This window comes from Micromys minutus (genome assembly GCF_963924665.1).
Source record: "Micromys minutus genome assembly, chromosome: 13".
NCBI classification, from domain to species: domain Eukaryota; kingdom Metazoa; phylum Chordata; class Mammalia; order Rodentia; family Muridae; genus Micromys; species Micromys minutus.
Window position 1 is genome coordinate 15,243,611 of NC_137982.1, and position 15,880 is coordinate 15,259,490.

Genomic DNA, 15,880 nt, shown 5'->3' on the forward strand with positions numbered 1-15,880 from the left:
ATGCTTCCCGCCGATAGGGACAGGCGTGCAACAAACAAACAGATTCTTCTGCGGACAACCTTTATTGTACAGCACTCTGAGCAGGGGACTTCTTGAGCAGGAAACTTCTCTCTGAGCTGGGGACTCCCTACCGGGTTCTACTGTCTAGGCGACCTCTCACGTGCAGTCTCCCACGTGCGATCTCTCTGTCCACTCTCTCTCCACGTGGGAACTCCCGCAATCTCTCCTATCGGGTCTCTCTCCACGTGGTATCTCTCTGCCATCCCTCCACGTGGGGTCTCCCGCAATCTCTCCACTGTCTTCCTCCCTCGTGGTGGAGAAATGCACTGCTATATATGCCTAAGAGACTTGTCTTCTACCTGATTGGTGCATCCTCCTGTAGCTCAATCACGTGCCCCGAGAGTGGGCTGTGACTTATGTGGTTGCCAAGCAACATGAGGGAAAAGGTTTTTGTAGGCTGAACAATGGGCGGGAAGCTGGCACCATCTATTGGCGCCAATGGCTTCCTACATTTCGGTAGCTGGATCAATTGCTTTTTGAATAATTTCAACACTGATTGCCATAATGACTAGCAGTTTGTACTTTATCTACCAATAAATAAGTGTTCTACATTTCCTACATTCTTTCCAAAATGAGCTGTCATTATTATATCAATTAACTAATCTTTGCTATTCTGACTGGGATAAAATGAAATTTCAAAGTAGTTTTAATTTGTTATTCTGATAAAAAAAGGTTGATAAAATCATTTCTCATCTATTTGTAATTTACATATGGAGAACTTTCTGTTTAGGTTTTAATTACATTGTTTTCATTAAGTTTTTTATTGGTTGTATATTCTAGATACTAACCATCTGTCAGATGGATAATGGATATATACTCAATATATATGGTTTTGTAGATTGCCTTTTATTTATTTATTTATTCTTTTTTATTAGATATTCTGAATTTATATTTGAGATGTTATTCCTTTACCCCACCCCATTCTTATCCCCCTTCCCCTCCAGTTGCCTTCACAAAGGTGCACACTCTTCTGAGCCTCCTCTTTACCCCATTGCTTTGTCATTCCCCTACACTGGGAAAACATGTCCTCTCTGGAACAAAAGCATCTTCTCACATTGTTGCCAGACACTGCTATCTTCAGCTACATACATAACTGGATAAATAGGTCTCTCAAAGTGCGTATAGAAGTTGGTGTTTTTCTCCATGGAAGTTTTGGAAGGTTTGGTTGGTTGACAATGTTACCTTCCCATGAGGTTGCAACCCCTTTCAGCTTCTTAGGTCCTTTCTTTGGCAACCTCATTGGGCTCTCTGAGCTCAGATAGATAGTTAGCTGCAAGCATGCTCAGCTGTATCTATATGATTCTAGCCTAGTCCCTGAGGGGGCATCTCTGTCTGGTTCCTGTAAAAAACTCCGTAAGTAGTTTTTGGGACCAGCTATAGTGCTTGGATTTGGTGACTGCATATGTGGTGTTTTTATACTTATCTTGAGTTTTCACTATACATTCTAATACTAATAGAAATTGTTATAAATAAATTGTGAATACATTTTTTATTATGGATTATGGGAAGTTTTTTCTATTGTCCTGTGTATTCTATTCTATTTGTGTGTGTGTGTGTGTGTGTGTGTGTGTGTATGTATATGTATGTATATATATATATATATATATATATATATATATATATATATATATATATATATATGGGGATTGAAGACATTTTATATGTGTTGCTTAAAATTATTTTTCTGTGCCTTTCTCCTGGATTTCTTCTCTTTCCTTTATAATTTTGAATATCTTGGGTGGTTTTGTGGCTGGGATTTAAGACTTAACTTTTTTTCCCTGATCTATCTATTACTTTTAACTTTGTCTTCAATACTTAAAATTCTTTGTTCCATATCTTTTAGTCTGGTAGTGATGTAACTTACTTTTAAAGTTTATGTTTGACTTCTTAGGATTTTCATTTACAATTTTTCCATTCAGTTTGCCTTTCTTCAGTAAGCAATTTATTTCAGTCTTAATATGTGCCTTCATATCTTGAACTCTTTTCATTATTTAGTTTAGCTGTTTGCTTGTGCTTTCAGAATCTTTTCTAAGGCATTTATTCATATTGTCCTTAAAGCCTATAAATATAATTATTACTTAAATTTTAAAGTCTTTATTTTCTGCTTTAGCTGAACTGTTTTGTTCATGCTATAATACATGTGGTTGTGCTATTTTCTTGAGAAGGCATCTTGTTTTGGTTATTTATGGTTGTGTTCTTTTTTCTGAGATTAGATATTTTTAGTTATGATATTTGCGGTGTTTAATGGTGTGCATATTTGGTTACATGCATGTTTGGTTTCTTGGTTACTAGTTTCTCTAATTTGATAGACTGTGAAAAATGAATAATGACAATTAGTGTTCAGTCTTGTGGCCATTCTGTGTTTTGGGAGTCAGATTATGAATGATTCCAGATCCAGGTTTGAACATTGGATTTATATTCCTTGCATATCCAGATTTGTGCAGTGGTTTGGGAAGATGGTATGCTACCATAACAGGTGGGGGAATGTGGCTGATTTTGGAGGCACTTTAAGTAGGACATAGGGTCTATCTTTAAAGGAAGGCACCAGAGGGAGAAATAGTAATATCTGGGTTTTGGAAAGACCTATGGGAATGAAGATAGACTTGGAGGAGGAGCTGAAATATGTAGTCATAACCAGACTAGTGGTACTTAAGACAGAACAGAATGGAGATGGGTTTCTGGTTTCTGGATATAATAACTGGTGTTTCATATCTTGACAATGTGTGCTTTATTGAGTCAGTTAATAATTAGGAAATAGAGCATATTCTCTGTTATGTGTGATGTCACTTTTTTGACTGTGGAGGACAGGGTTCGATGCTAGCCAAAAAGCTTCACTATCAAGCCTAGTAATTAATGTTCCTTTCACTGGACTCACTTTATTATTAATTACAGCAAAGTCCTTCCAGAAAATGAAAAATATCAATGCGTAAATAAGTTAAGATTGTTTCACATGAAAAAAGTTCTCATTAGAGGAAGAAAAATGAATTTATTTCAGGAGACAATTATTCAAATGTACAGAGATTACTTCACTTAAAAAATTTATGAGCACTTTTCCTGATATCTTCTGTGTGTTTCTTTACACAAACCATAAGTGAAAAGCCAATTATATTATGGCACTAATCCTTCTTTAAGTGGAATCACACTTAGCATTGTAAGTTAGTAAACCTGGTCCTTCTTGGTCAGTAAATTATTGTTGTATGTTAATATAGTTGGCAGCTGACATAACTAAAGGTGAAGTTATTCAACCACAAAAGTTGAAAAGCTATAAGCATACTAAATTGTGTATTAGACTTTAACTCATTTTCTAAAATGTCCTTTCTTGTGAGATGAAGGCTATAGAAGGTGATGTTTGTGTCAGACAAAGATGATTAACTTTCTGACCTTAGACTTGTTGACTATTTTGTAGGGGTAAGTCAGCTGAGAAGGACCATTTTTTTTAATTCTTGGCATCTTTTGAGCAACAATGAGGCCAAACAGCTTAAGTTGTTTTGCTTCTCTTCTGCTCAAATTGGATCTATGAGCTTTCCCTACAGCAGAGGCTGCAGCCACCTTTGCTCTTCTGCTCTGTGGGAGTCTCACTCTGCCTGATTAAGATGTCAACAGAGTTCACCTGGGTGGGACCCCTCAGGTGACCAATTGGAACAGTTACCTACAGAGTATTAAATACTGTATTTTAAAGTAAAGAAGGGGAGTAGTGGCACACAACTTACTTAATCCCTCATTTTGTGTCTGTTGCCCTGACTTCCACAGCCATAAGTTTCAGATTCTGTGTAGCTCCATGGACATACAAAGTGCACATCTGTTCAGCACCTCATCCTTGATATAATACTACTTACTAACTTTTGAAATTTTTGGCAAGTTTTTTTTTTTTCAGTTGACTCTGCATTTTCATTTTATGCTTAGTTTCTTAAATTACACTAGGTTTATTCTTCTTTGCCTTCTATACTACATCACATGCCCTGCAGAAAAAAAAATCTAAAATTTAGTATCAAGTATAACATAGTTACTCAAAAATCTCTTGAACATTTTTCATTTCTGCCATAAAATGTAACTTTTAACCTTGCTAAAAACTGAAAAATCCAAGTTCAGGTGAAAAAATTGGAACATCTCTGCATTTTAAAATATTTTTTTTTGATAATTGTACTTGGTTTATTGGTAGAGCAATTCCAAGTGGGGAATATTTCAGATCATACATTTTGGAGAATATGTACATTTGTTATTTTAAAAGCTATTGAATATTCATATTAATGATGTCTCTATCTGGATGTTCATAGCCATAGAGGAGAGAATATTCCTGCAGATGTATTTTCCTTCTTGAGCACAGAAGCAGACTAACCTTGTGCCAGAGATGGTATTCCTGTTATTCAGTGAGTAGTACTTGTCAACCCAATGTGTCCCAAGGGCTGGGTAAAGTAAATGTACACCAGTAGGTTTTAACACTATATATTTATAAGTCTGAGAAACAGATAAGAACACAAATAATAATTAGGAAATACATTACTGGAAAAATTTGCTTGGTCTTTCTATTTCTAGGCTATTAACATAAATGTTAAGCTTTTATATATTCCCTGAGCAGTCTCTACCACAGGCTATATTACCAACTTGCTATACTGCAACTGTTTATTCTCCTTAGAGACAGAGAACATTTAAAACAGTAAGAGGCAAATAGTATATGCACAGTTAACTTTTATTAAATGAAACATGTAAATATTTAATGTTTCTTGTTAAAACAAATATTGAGCTACAGACTAGAAAATTTACAAAACACAGTTGAAGATGTATTCTATGGGTTTGTAATAGGATTTGGATTGTAATGTGGCCTAACTCATATGTTCGCAATATTTATCCCCCAGTGTTTTGAGTGATAAAGTACTTAATGCTTTGAGTACTGTTTCAGTCAAGCCAATCACCCACTGTGGTTACATCATTTTCAAAATGAAAGACTTGTTCAGTCATACCCTAGAAATCATAAGTACAGACTAAGAAACAAATACAAGGAAGGAAAAACTTCAACTTTCCTTTTAGTTCTTTCTTTATGACTTATGAACTCAATGTCAAATCTGGGTTACTAAGTGACATGGCATACAATAAGTAATATTTTAGGTTAATGGTTATAGGTATATAAAGGCTTCACAGATAAAAAGAAATAGTTGATCATGGGTGGTCATATTACATTTTACCATTTGTCAACTGTGAGATGACCAGAAAATTTGTCTAGATAGCAAAAAACTGTTTCAACACATTATTTTCTATAAATTCATTACAGTCCTGTATAATCTGTGAGATGGAAGGAAATATGTACAAATGGAGAATTATGTTATTTCTCAAGGAGAAATTTACTCCCTTTATAATGAAGAATATGATAGCTTAAATAGGCTATTATGTTTCATTTATTGTTAAATTTTGATAATACTATGTAATAGTGGACACTATAACTTAGTATATTTCTATCCCTTCTCTACACTGATCCTCTAAAACATATAAAAATTTCCATAGAAACCAATAAAATGATAGCTATAGAAAAAAACATTCCATCAACTAGATAAATTATTATGAGAAATGCAAAAGTGTTGTGGAAAAAATATTTCATCACTAAAGGCTAAAACACTTGATGTACAAGCACAAATATATTAATCCTGATCTTAAATATCCTAGTTAGGATTATTATCAATTTTATGAATATTATGACCAAAAGCAAGTTGTAGAGAAAAGGGTTTGGTTTACACTTCCACACTGCAGTCCATTATTGGAGAATTCTGGACAGAAACTCAAACAGGACAAGAATCTATAGGCAGGAGCTGATGCAGAAGCCATCAAAAGGTGTTGTTTACTGGCTTGTTCTTTATGATTTGCTCATCCTGCTTTCTTATAGAACCCAGGATACCCCACCCAGGGATTTAACCACCCACAGTGTTCTCACCCTTTCTATATCAATAACCAATTGAAAAATACTTTTGGGTTTTGCCTACAGCCCAATCTTATGTATGTATGCATGTATGTATGTATGTATGTATGTATGTATGTATGTATGTGTCCAAATATCTACTATATTTATTATTTTATTTTTATTTGATTTGTTTTAGCATATTTAGTCAGGGAGAAAACACCACTGTCCTCCTTAAGGAAACCTCCTTGTGGAAAGCTAAAGTCCAGGTGGGTCAAAGACCTCCACACCAGATACATTGAAATTAATAGAAGAGAAACTAGAGAAAAATCTAAAACACATAGACACAGGGGAAATTTCCTGAAAGTACACCATTGTCTTATGCTCTAAGATTAAGAATCGACAAATAGGATCTCATAAAATTGCAAAGCTTGAGATTCCACCTCACACCAGTCAGAATGACTAAAATCAAAAACTCAGGTCACAGCAGATGCTGGAGAGGATGTGGAGAAAGAGGAATACTCCTACATTGTTTATGAGATTGCAAGCTGGTACAACCACTCTGGAAATCAGCCTGGTGATTCCTCACAAAAATTGGACATTGTACTACCTGAGGACCCAAGTATACCAGTCATGGGCATATACCTAAAGATGCTCTAACATCTAACAAGGACACATGCTCCACTATGTTCATAGCAGTCTTATAATAGCCAGAAACTGGAAAAAAACCCAGATGTCCTTCAACAGAGGAATGGATACAGAAATTGTGGTACATTTACACAATGGAGTACTACAGAGCTATTAAAAACAATGACTTTTTATAATTTCTAGGCAAATGGATGGAACTAGAAAATATCATCTTGAGTGTGATAACCCAGTCACAAAAGACCACACAGGTTATGCAATCACTGATAAGTGAATATTAGCCTAAAAGCTTGGAAGACCCAAGATGAAATTCACAGAGCATATGAGCCCAAGAAGATGAAAGACCAAAATGTGGGTGCTTCAGTCCTTCTTAGAAGGGGGACAAAATATTCAAGGGAGGAAACACAGGGACAAGGAGTGTATCTGAGACTAATGGAAAGACCATCCTGAAACTGCTCCACCAGGGATCCTTTGCATATGCAGCCACTACACCCATCCCTTATTGCTGATGCCAAGAGCTGCTTGCTGTAAATATGGATATCTCCTAATAGGGGTGTCTCCTGAGAGGCTCTGTCAGAGCATTACTGATACAAATGAGGATGTGTGTAGCCAATCACCAGACTTAACACTGCAACCCCAGTAGAGGAGTTATAGAAAGGACTGAAGAAGCTGAAGGGGTTTGCCACCTTATAGGAAGAAGAGCTTGTCTACCAACCAGACTGGTCAGAGCTTCCATGGATAAAACCACCAACTAAAGAGCACACATGTGAATACCTATGGCTCCAGCGGCATATCTAGCAGAGGATGGCATCATTTGGCATCAATAGGAGGAGAAGTCTTTGGTCCTGTGAAGGCTCATTTCCCATTGTAGGGGAATGCTAGAGTATTGAGGTGGGAGTATCCTCACTGAAGCAGGGCTAGGTGGTATGGGAGAGGGGTAACTGGGAAAGAGGATAATATTTGAAATATAAATACCTAAACTATCCAATAAAAACATATTACAATGTAGTACTTTGATTTTTTGTACATTAGATCATGAATTTATATGTTGGACAATATTAATCTCTTAAATGTATATATTAGACATTTTTGCCTTGTTAAATTGGCAATGTAACAACATTTCTCAGTAAATGTAGGTTTCAGTGGTTACTTACAATGGGTCAAAATTATCTGATTTGGCTGATGAGAACTGAATCTTTAAAAGGCAGAGATAAAGTAGTTTCAGTAACTTTGCAACTGAGAGAAATTTGTTGTAAACTATCAGGCTTTTATCACCTTATCAGAATCAAAACATAATGGTGGTTTCCATGATTAATACAATTGATAGTTGCCAGGATTCAATGATGCTTGCAAAGACAAGTAACAAAACCTTGACATAACTCATCCATTTTTAATTTTAGAACTTTCATCTGTCTTTATTCTAGTACCCATACACTTACACAATGCTAAAACATAAATGCCAAACATTTATTTGTCCACAAGCCTTAGGAAAATATGGAATTTGTAGCTGATCATCATTATAGGTACCTTTTGCCTACATTTCAAAAGTCTTAAGCACATCATTTTGCTGCTTTCTAAGAAATATGTCCAAGCATATTTTAGAATAATTAGTCTTCTACAATAAATACTCAGCCAAAATAAGACAAGCTAACTTCTCTTAGATGCTCCAGAGTAAAGAAAATCTTCCTCATAAATAGAATCATGTAAAGACAATATAAAAGGTAACATTGGTCCATATTTATTATAAACCACTTATGATCCTTAAGAGTCTTAAACAGTATAGGTATATAATTTCTAACTTGTTTTCTGGGTTATTTGGATTAGGTATTTTCCTCAACAGAAAAATAAGTAATCTTTCTACATTTTCTCCCATCTCTGAGACTTGATAAGAGACCAGGGTCTCTTACCTAAGAGACTTGTATTCTTATACAAATGGTGTTGATTCTCTTATCTGGGGTCAAGAAACCTCCATAACAACCTCAGAAAGAGATGAAGTAAAACACTGGGAAGAAAAATTTCTCTAAGGCATTAGGTGATGTACTTGATGGATAATGTTAGGAGCAGAGGAAATTGGAGATAGAGCTGAAGAAGCAATATCAGCACAAGCAGAAGGAAAACAATCAACTTCCTCACAGAGATAGACACTAGATAATATATCTTTTGGTTCTAATATTTTTTTATTTCTAGTTCTAGTTACTTTTCTGGTAATTTTACTTTTAATTTAATTGTGTCACTTTTATCTTTTACTGCTTTTATCTCTTTCCAAAGCTAAGAAGTATTACTAATAACTTTCTTTGGTCCCCTTGCAAATAATTGTCCCTGAATTGCTATTCTTAACCTGGACCAAGTTCTGTAAACCAGAAATCCTCATTCAGAGAAAGAAGTTAGAAGTTTGTTAATGAATTCCAATAATTTCCTCAAATGATGGTGTCCTGCTTATATTCTCTTGGCAAACAACCGAGTTCATAGAACTTCTGCAAACACATGTTGCAGAATGCATGTTACATTTTACCTCCAATGAATTAATATCTTAACTTATACATGTGTCCACAGCTCATAGCAGGAGTTCCTTATCTTCATTGTTTTTTAATATTAACTTTTTTGATTTTTTTAATTTCCATATTTGAGATCTCTCTTTAGGTACCACAGATAAGCATGAACATTTAAATAGAGGGCCAGTGTTAACTGATGTTGCTGATGTGAAATGAATCTTAACCAGATACTGTTAGAAAGGTCTCACCAAGACTGAGGCTGAGTTGAAATTTTGATGGGGATTACATTGAATCTGTAGATTTCTTTGGAAAGATGGCCATTTTTACTATATTAATCCTTCCAATCCATGAGCATGGGAGACCTTTCCATCTTCTGAGATCTTCAATATCTTTATTCAGAGACTTGAAGTTCTTTCCATAAACAACTTTCACTTGCTTGGTTAGAGTAGCACCAAGGTATTTTGTATTATTTGTAACTATTGTGAAGGGTGCTGTTTCCCAAATTTCTTTCTCAACTTGTTTATCATTTGAGTAGAGGAAGACTACTGATTTTTTTGAGTTAATTTTATATCTAGCCACCTTGCTGAAGTTGATTATCAAGTTTAAAAGTCTCTGGTAGAATTTTTGTGTTCATTTAAATATACTATCATGTCATCTACAACTAGTGATATTTTGACTTTTTTCTAATATGCCCTTAGAAAGAGCAATTTGCAAATTCATCTGGAATAACACAAAACTGAGGATAGTGAAAACTATTCTCAAAAAAAAAAAAATCTGGTGGAATCATCATCCCAGATCTTAAGCTATACTGTAGAACAAAAGTGATTAAAAAATACTGCATGGTATTGGTACTGAGTACAGGCAGATAGATCAATGGAATAGAATTGAAAACCCAGAAATAAACTCATACACTTATGGTCATTTGATCTTTGAGAAAGGAGCTAAAACCATCCAGTGGGGGATAAACAGAAAATGTTGCTGGTTCGACCAGAGGTCAGCACATAGAAGAATTCAAATTGACCCATTCTTATCTCCTTGTAGAAAGCTCAAGTCCAAGTGGATCAAGGAGCTCCACATAAAACCAGATACACTGAAACTAATAGAAGAAAAAGTGGAGAAAAGCCTCGAACCCATAAGCACAAGGAAAATTTTCTTGAACAGAAAACCAATGGCTTATGTTCTAAAATCAACAATCAACAAATAGAAATAAATAAAATTGAAAAACTTTTATAAGGCAAAGGATAATGTCAATAGGATAAAATGGCAACCAACACTTTGGGAAAAGATCTCTGCCAATTCTACAACAGATAGAGGGCTAATATCAAATAGATACAAAGAACTCAAAAAGTTAGACTCCAGAGAAGAAAATAACCCTAGTAAACATGGAGTATGGAGCTAAACAAAGAGTTCTCAACTGAGAAATATTGAGTGGGTGAGAATTATCTAATGAAATGTACAACATCCTTAGTCATCGGGGACAGGTAAATCAAAACAATGCTAAGATTCCACCTCACATCAATCAGAATGTCTAAGATCAAAAACTTAGGTGAGAGCAGATGCAGAAAAAATTGTGAAGAAAGAGGAACACTCCTCCATTGTTTGTGGGATTGCAAGCTGGTACAACCACTCTAGAAATCAGTCTGGTGGTTCCTCAGAATATTGGACATAGTGCTGTAACTAAAAGATGCTCCAACATATAATGAGGACACATGCTTCACTATGTTTATAGCAGCCTAATTTATAGTAGCCAGACACTAGAAAGAACCTGGATGCCCTTCGATAGAGGAATGGATTCAGAAAGTGTGGTAATTTACAAAATGGAGTACTGCTCAGCTATTAAAAACAATGACTTCATGAAATTCTTAGGCAAATGGACAGAACTAGAAAATATCAACCTGAGTGAGGTAACCCAATCACAAAAGAACACATATGGCACTCAATGATAAGTGGATATTAGCTCAAAAGCTTGGAAGACCCAAGATGTAATTCACAGACCATATGAAGCTCAAGAAGAAGAAGACCAAGGTATGGATGCTTCCTTAGAAGGGGCAATAAAATATTCAAGGAAGGTATAGTGTGGGTGGAACTTGGGAGGAACAAAGAGGGGGGATGGAAAAGATCAGGTATGAGAGAAAACATGGATGATATGCAGAGAGTCAGTAATTTGAGAAGTGGTATGTTGAATGGGGGGATGGGAAACTGAAAGTAGCCACCAGCAAGTCTCAGATGCCAGGAATGCAAGAGGCTCCCAGGACCCAAGAGGAATGAGAATAGCTAAATTTCCCAACAACAAGGAGGGAGAACTTCTAAAGACCATATCTAGAAGTTAGGCAAGGCCCACAGTTGTGGGATGGGGCTAACCACCTTTTCAAAATTTTTACCCAGAATTGCTCCTGTCTAAAGTAAATACAGGGACAAAAAGGGGAGTAGAGACTGAAGAAATGGCCATCCAGAGACCCCCTCCCCCACCTGGGGATTTCTACCATATGTAGCCACCAACTCTGTCATTATTGCTGATGCTAAGAAGTGCTTGCTGACAGAAGCCTGATATGGATGTCTCCTGAGGTACTGATGAGGGTGCTAAGGACTAACCATTGGACTGTGCTCAGGAAACCCAATAGAGGAGTTAGAGAAAGGACTGAGGGAACTGAAGTAGTTTGCAACCCCATAGGATGATCAACAATATCAACCAACCTCATTCCCCAAAGCTCCCAGGGACTAAACTACCAACCAAATAGTGAACATGGTGGTGCCCATGGTTCCAGAGGCATATGTAGCAGAGGATTGCACTGTCTGGCACCAATGGGAGGAAAAACCTTTGTTTCTGTGAAAGCTTGAAGCCCCTTGCCCCATTTAGGTGAATGCCAGTGTGACAAGTTGGGTGTATGTAGGTGTGGGAGGGAACAATCTTATAGAAGCAGTAGGAGTAGGTATCAGTAAGGGGTGAACTGGGAAAGGGGATAACATGTGAGATATAAATACATAAAAATCCAGTAAAACGAAACTGAGATCGAGGTAAGTTTATTGGAAAGAATCATCTTATTTGGAATAAAATATAAAACTATATATATGTATATACATATATATGTAGTTGCTAGATATAATGATGTTTGCAAGCTATGAAGTTCACTCAAGATTAATATCTAAGACCAATTGTCCTATCAAGCTCCCATAGGCTTAACTGACTTCAAGTGAACCCAGGGAAACAAAAAGCAGCCTGAATGCTTTACTGCTTAAAGGAATGTCCTGATTTCTCAGAAGCTGAAAGGCACATAGAGCCCCCAGAACTTTTGGTTCTAACTAGAACATCTGACACATGCCTCTTCAGGTAACTAGATTAGGTAAACTCCATTATCCATTTCAATTAAGGACAATTTAAGTTTTCTTTTATGTGGGACATTATGACTAGGAAAAGAGCAGGGGCTACCTCCTGATTGTCCATCTTCTGAAGTTTACACTGTGGCTAGAATTGAAGGGGAAGCATCAAATCTGCATTCATAATTTACCATTAAAGTAAGTGAAAAGTTATCTTACACAACTTGTTATGAGCACATATGGCGCTCACTGTCATTTCTTGATTTGGATATTTCAGAACAAGAATTTGGGTGCACATAGATAATGGTAAAAACAAAAAGTTTAATAAAAAAACAAAAACAAACAAAACAAACAAGCAGTATACAGCAAACAGGTAGCCAACATCAGACTAAATCGTGAGAAACTTGAAGCATTCCCACTAAAATCAAGGACTAGACAAGGCTGCCCATCTCCCCCTACCTATTCGATATAGTACTGAAAGTTCAGGTAAGAGCAATTAGATAAGAGAAGGTAAAGGGATAAAAATCAGAAAGGAAGAATAAGTCAAAATATCACTATTTGCTGATGATATGATAGTATACTTAAGTGACATTAAAAATTCCACCAGGGAACATTTATAGCTAATAAACAACATCAGCAAAATGGCTGGATATAAAATTAACTCAAACAAATCAGTAACCTTGATCTACTGAAAGGACAAACATGCAGGTAAAGACATTAGAGAAAAGACACACATCACAATAGTCACAAACAGTATGAAGTACCTTGGTGTGGCCCTAACCAAGCAAGTGAAAATATGTATGACAAGAACTTCAAATTTCTGAAAAAGGAAATTGAAGAAAATCTCAGAAGATGAATAGATCTTCCATTGTATTGGAAGGATCAACATTGTAAAAATGGCCATCTTAACAAAAGCAATGTACAGATTCAATGCAATTCTCATCAAAATTCCACCTCAATTCTTTGTAGAGTTGGAAAGAGCAATTTGCAAATTCATCTGGAATAACAAAAACCTAGGATAGTGAAATTTATTCTCTACAACAAGAAAACTTCTGTGAGAATCCCCATTCCTAAACTCCAGCTATATTACAAAGCAATTTTGATAAAAAAAACACATGGTATTGGTACCGAGATAGGCAGGAAGATCAATAAAACAGAATTGAAGGCCCAGAAATGAGCCCTCACACCTATGGTCATTTGATCTTTGGAAAACAAGCTAAAACTTTCAATGGAGAAAGAAAAGCTTCTTCAACAAATGGTGTTGGTTCAACTAGAAGTCAGCATGCAGAAGAATGCAAATCCATTCTTTCTTATCTCCCTGTACAAAGATCAAGTGCAATGATCTCCACATAAAACCAGAAACAGTGAAACTATTAGAAGAGAAAGTGGGGAAACGTTTAGAACACATAGGCACAGGGGAAAATTTCCTGAACAACACCAATGGCTTATGTTCTAAGAACAAGAATCAACAAATGGGGCCTCATGAAATTGCAAGGTTTCTGTAAGATTAAGGACACTGTCAAAAAAGAAACCAAACAAGAAGAAGAAGAAGAAGAAGAAGAAGAAGAAGAAGAAGAAGAAGAAGAAGAAGAAGAAGAAGAAGAAGAAGAAGAAGAAAAAGAAAAAGAAGAAGAAGAAGAAGAATTAAAAAAAAACAAAAAAACAGTCAGCCAACAGACTAGGAAAATAATCTTTACCATTCCCACCTCTGATAGAGGGCTAATATCCAATACATACAAAGAACTCAATAAATTAGACTCTAGAGAGTCAAACAATCCTATTAAAAATGGGGTACAGAGCTAAACAAAGAATTGAAGCACCTAAGGAAATGCTCAATATTCCTAGTCATCAGGGAAATGAAAATCAAAACAACCCTGAGATTCCACCTCATACCAGTCAGAATGGCTAAGATCAAAAACTCAGGTGACAGCAGATGCTAGCAAGGATGTGGAGAAAGAAGAACACTCCTCCACTGTTGGTGGGATTGCAAGCTGGTACAACCATTCTGGAAATCAGTCTCATGATTCAAAAAACTGCACATAGTACTACCTGAGGACCCAGCTATTCCACTTCTGGACATATACCCCAAACATGCTTCACCATGTTCATGGCATCCTCATTTATAATAGCCAAAAGCTGGAAAGAATCCAGATGTCCTTCAATAGAGGAATGGATACAAAAAGTGTGGTACATTTACAAAATGGAGTATTACTCAGCTGTTAGAAACAATTACTTCATGAAATTCTTAGGCAATTGGGTGGAACTAGAAAATATCATCCTGAGTGAGGCAACCCAGTCATAAGAGAACACACATGGCATGCAGTTACTGATAATTGGAAACTGGCCACGAAAGCTCTGAATTCTCTATAAACAATTCACAGACCTCATGAAGCTCAAAAAGAAGGAAAGGCAGAATGTGAAAGCCTCAGTCCTTCTTGGGAGAACAGAACACTCATGGTAACAGGTACATGATCAAGTGGAAGTGCAGGGATTGAAGAGGGGATTGTTCAGCGGCTGCCTCATGGGAAAAACAACATTGTAGACCATCCAAATACTACACAGCTTCCATGGAGTAGAACACCCGTCACTGAGCACAAACTGAGAAGCCCATGGCTCCAGTTGCATATGCAGCAGAGAATAACAGTGTCTGGTATCAATTCGAGAAGAGGCCTTTGATCCACTGAGGGCACATTTTCCCAATGTAGGGGAATGTCAAAGCACTGATGTAGAGAGGGTGATTGGGAGTGAGTGCACCTTAGTGAAGACAAGTGGAGGAGAAGGGGAGATGGGAGGGCAAAGGGGATAACAAATATAAATTTCAATATAAATATATTTCAATTATAAATACAGAAAGTATCTAAAAAATTGGAAAACAAAACAAACAAACACCCACTTATGAGAGAATAAAAGGTCAAGACCTGGGAGAAAAGTAAGAGATCCAGAAGAAAATGCTACACAAGGTGTCCAGTAATCATTGTATTGTACTATAGACACTTGGATCATTTGACTTGCATGCATTTTTTTGTGTGCTTGGTTGGTTGGTTTTGTTTTTGGCACATGCTCAAGTTCAGTTTCATGTAGCTCTTTGGAAAGGCTTTTTCGTTGCCACTAATTTGTTCCACATGGTATCTTTGATTTCTCTCTTAACTCTATTCTCTTGCCACAACTTTCATCTGACAGCTGTGTTCTTGAAACACTTGAGGAAACTGAAAGGCAATAATATGTCTCTTGTAACTTATATGCAATTAAAAATGTTGTCCTGTGTCGGAGAGATGGCTCAGCGGTAAAGAACACTGACTGCTCATCAAGAGGTACTGAGTTCAATTCCCAGCAAACACATGGTGTTTCAGAACCATCTGTAATGGGATCCAATGTCCTCTTCTGGTGCATCTGAAGAGAGTCACAGTGGACTCACTTAGTACACTAAATACCTCCCCAACTCTATTGTCCTAAATTATTTGAGGAGAGGGGAACCTTGACCTGT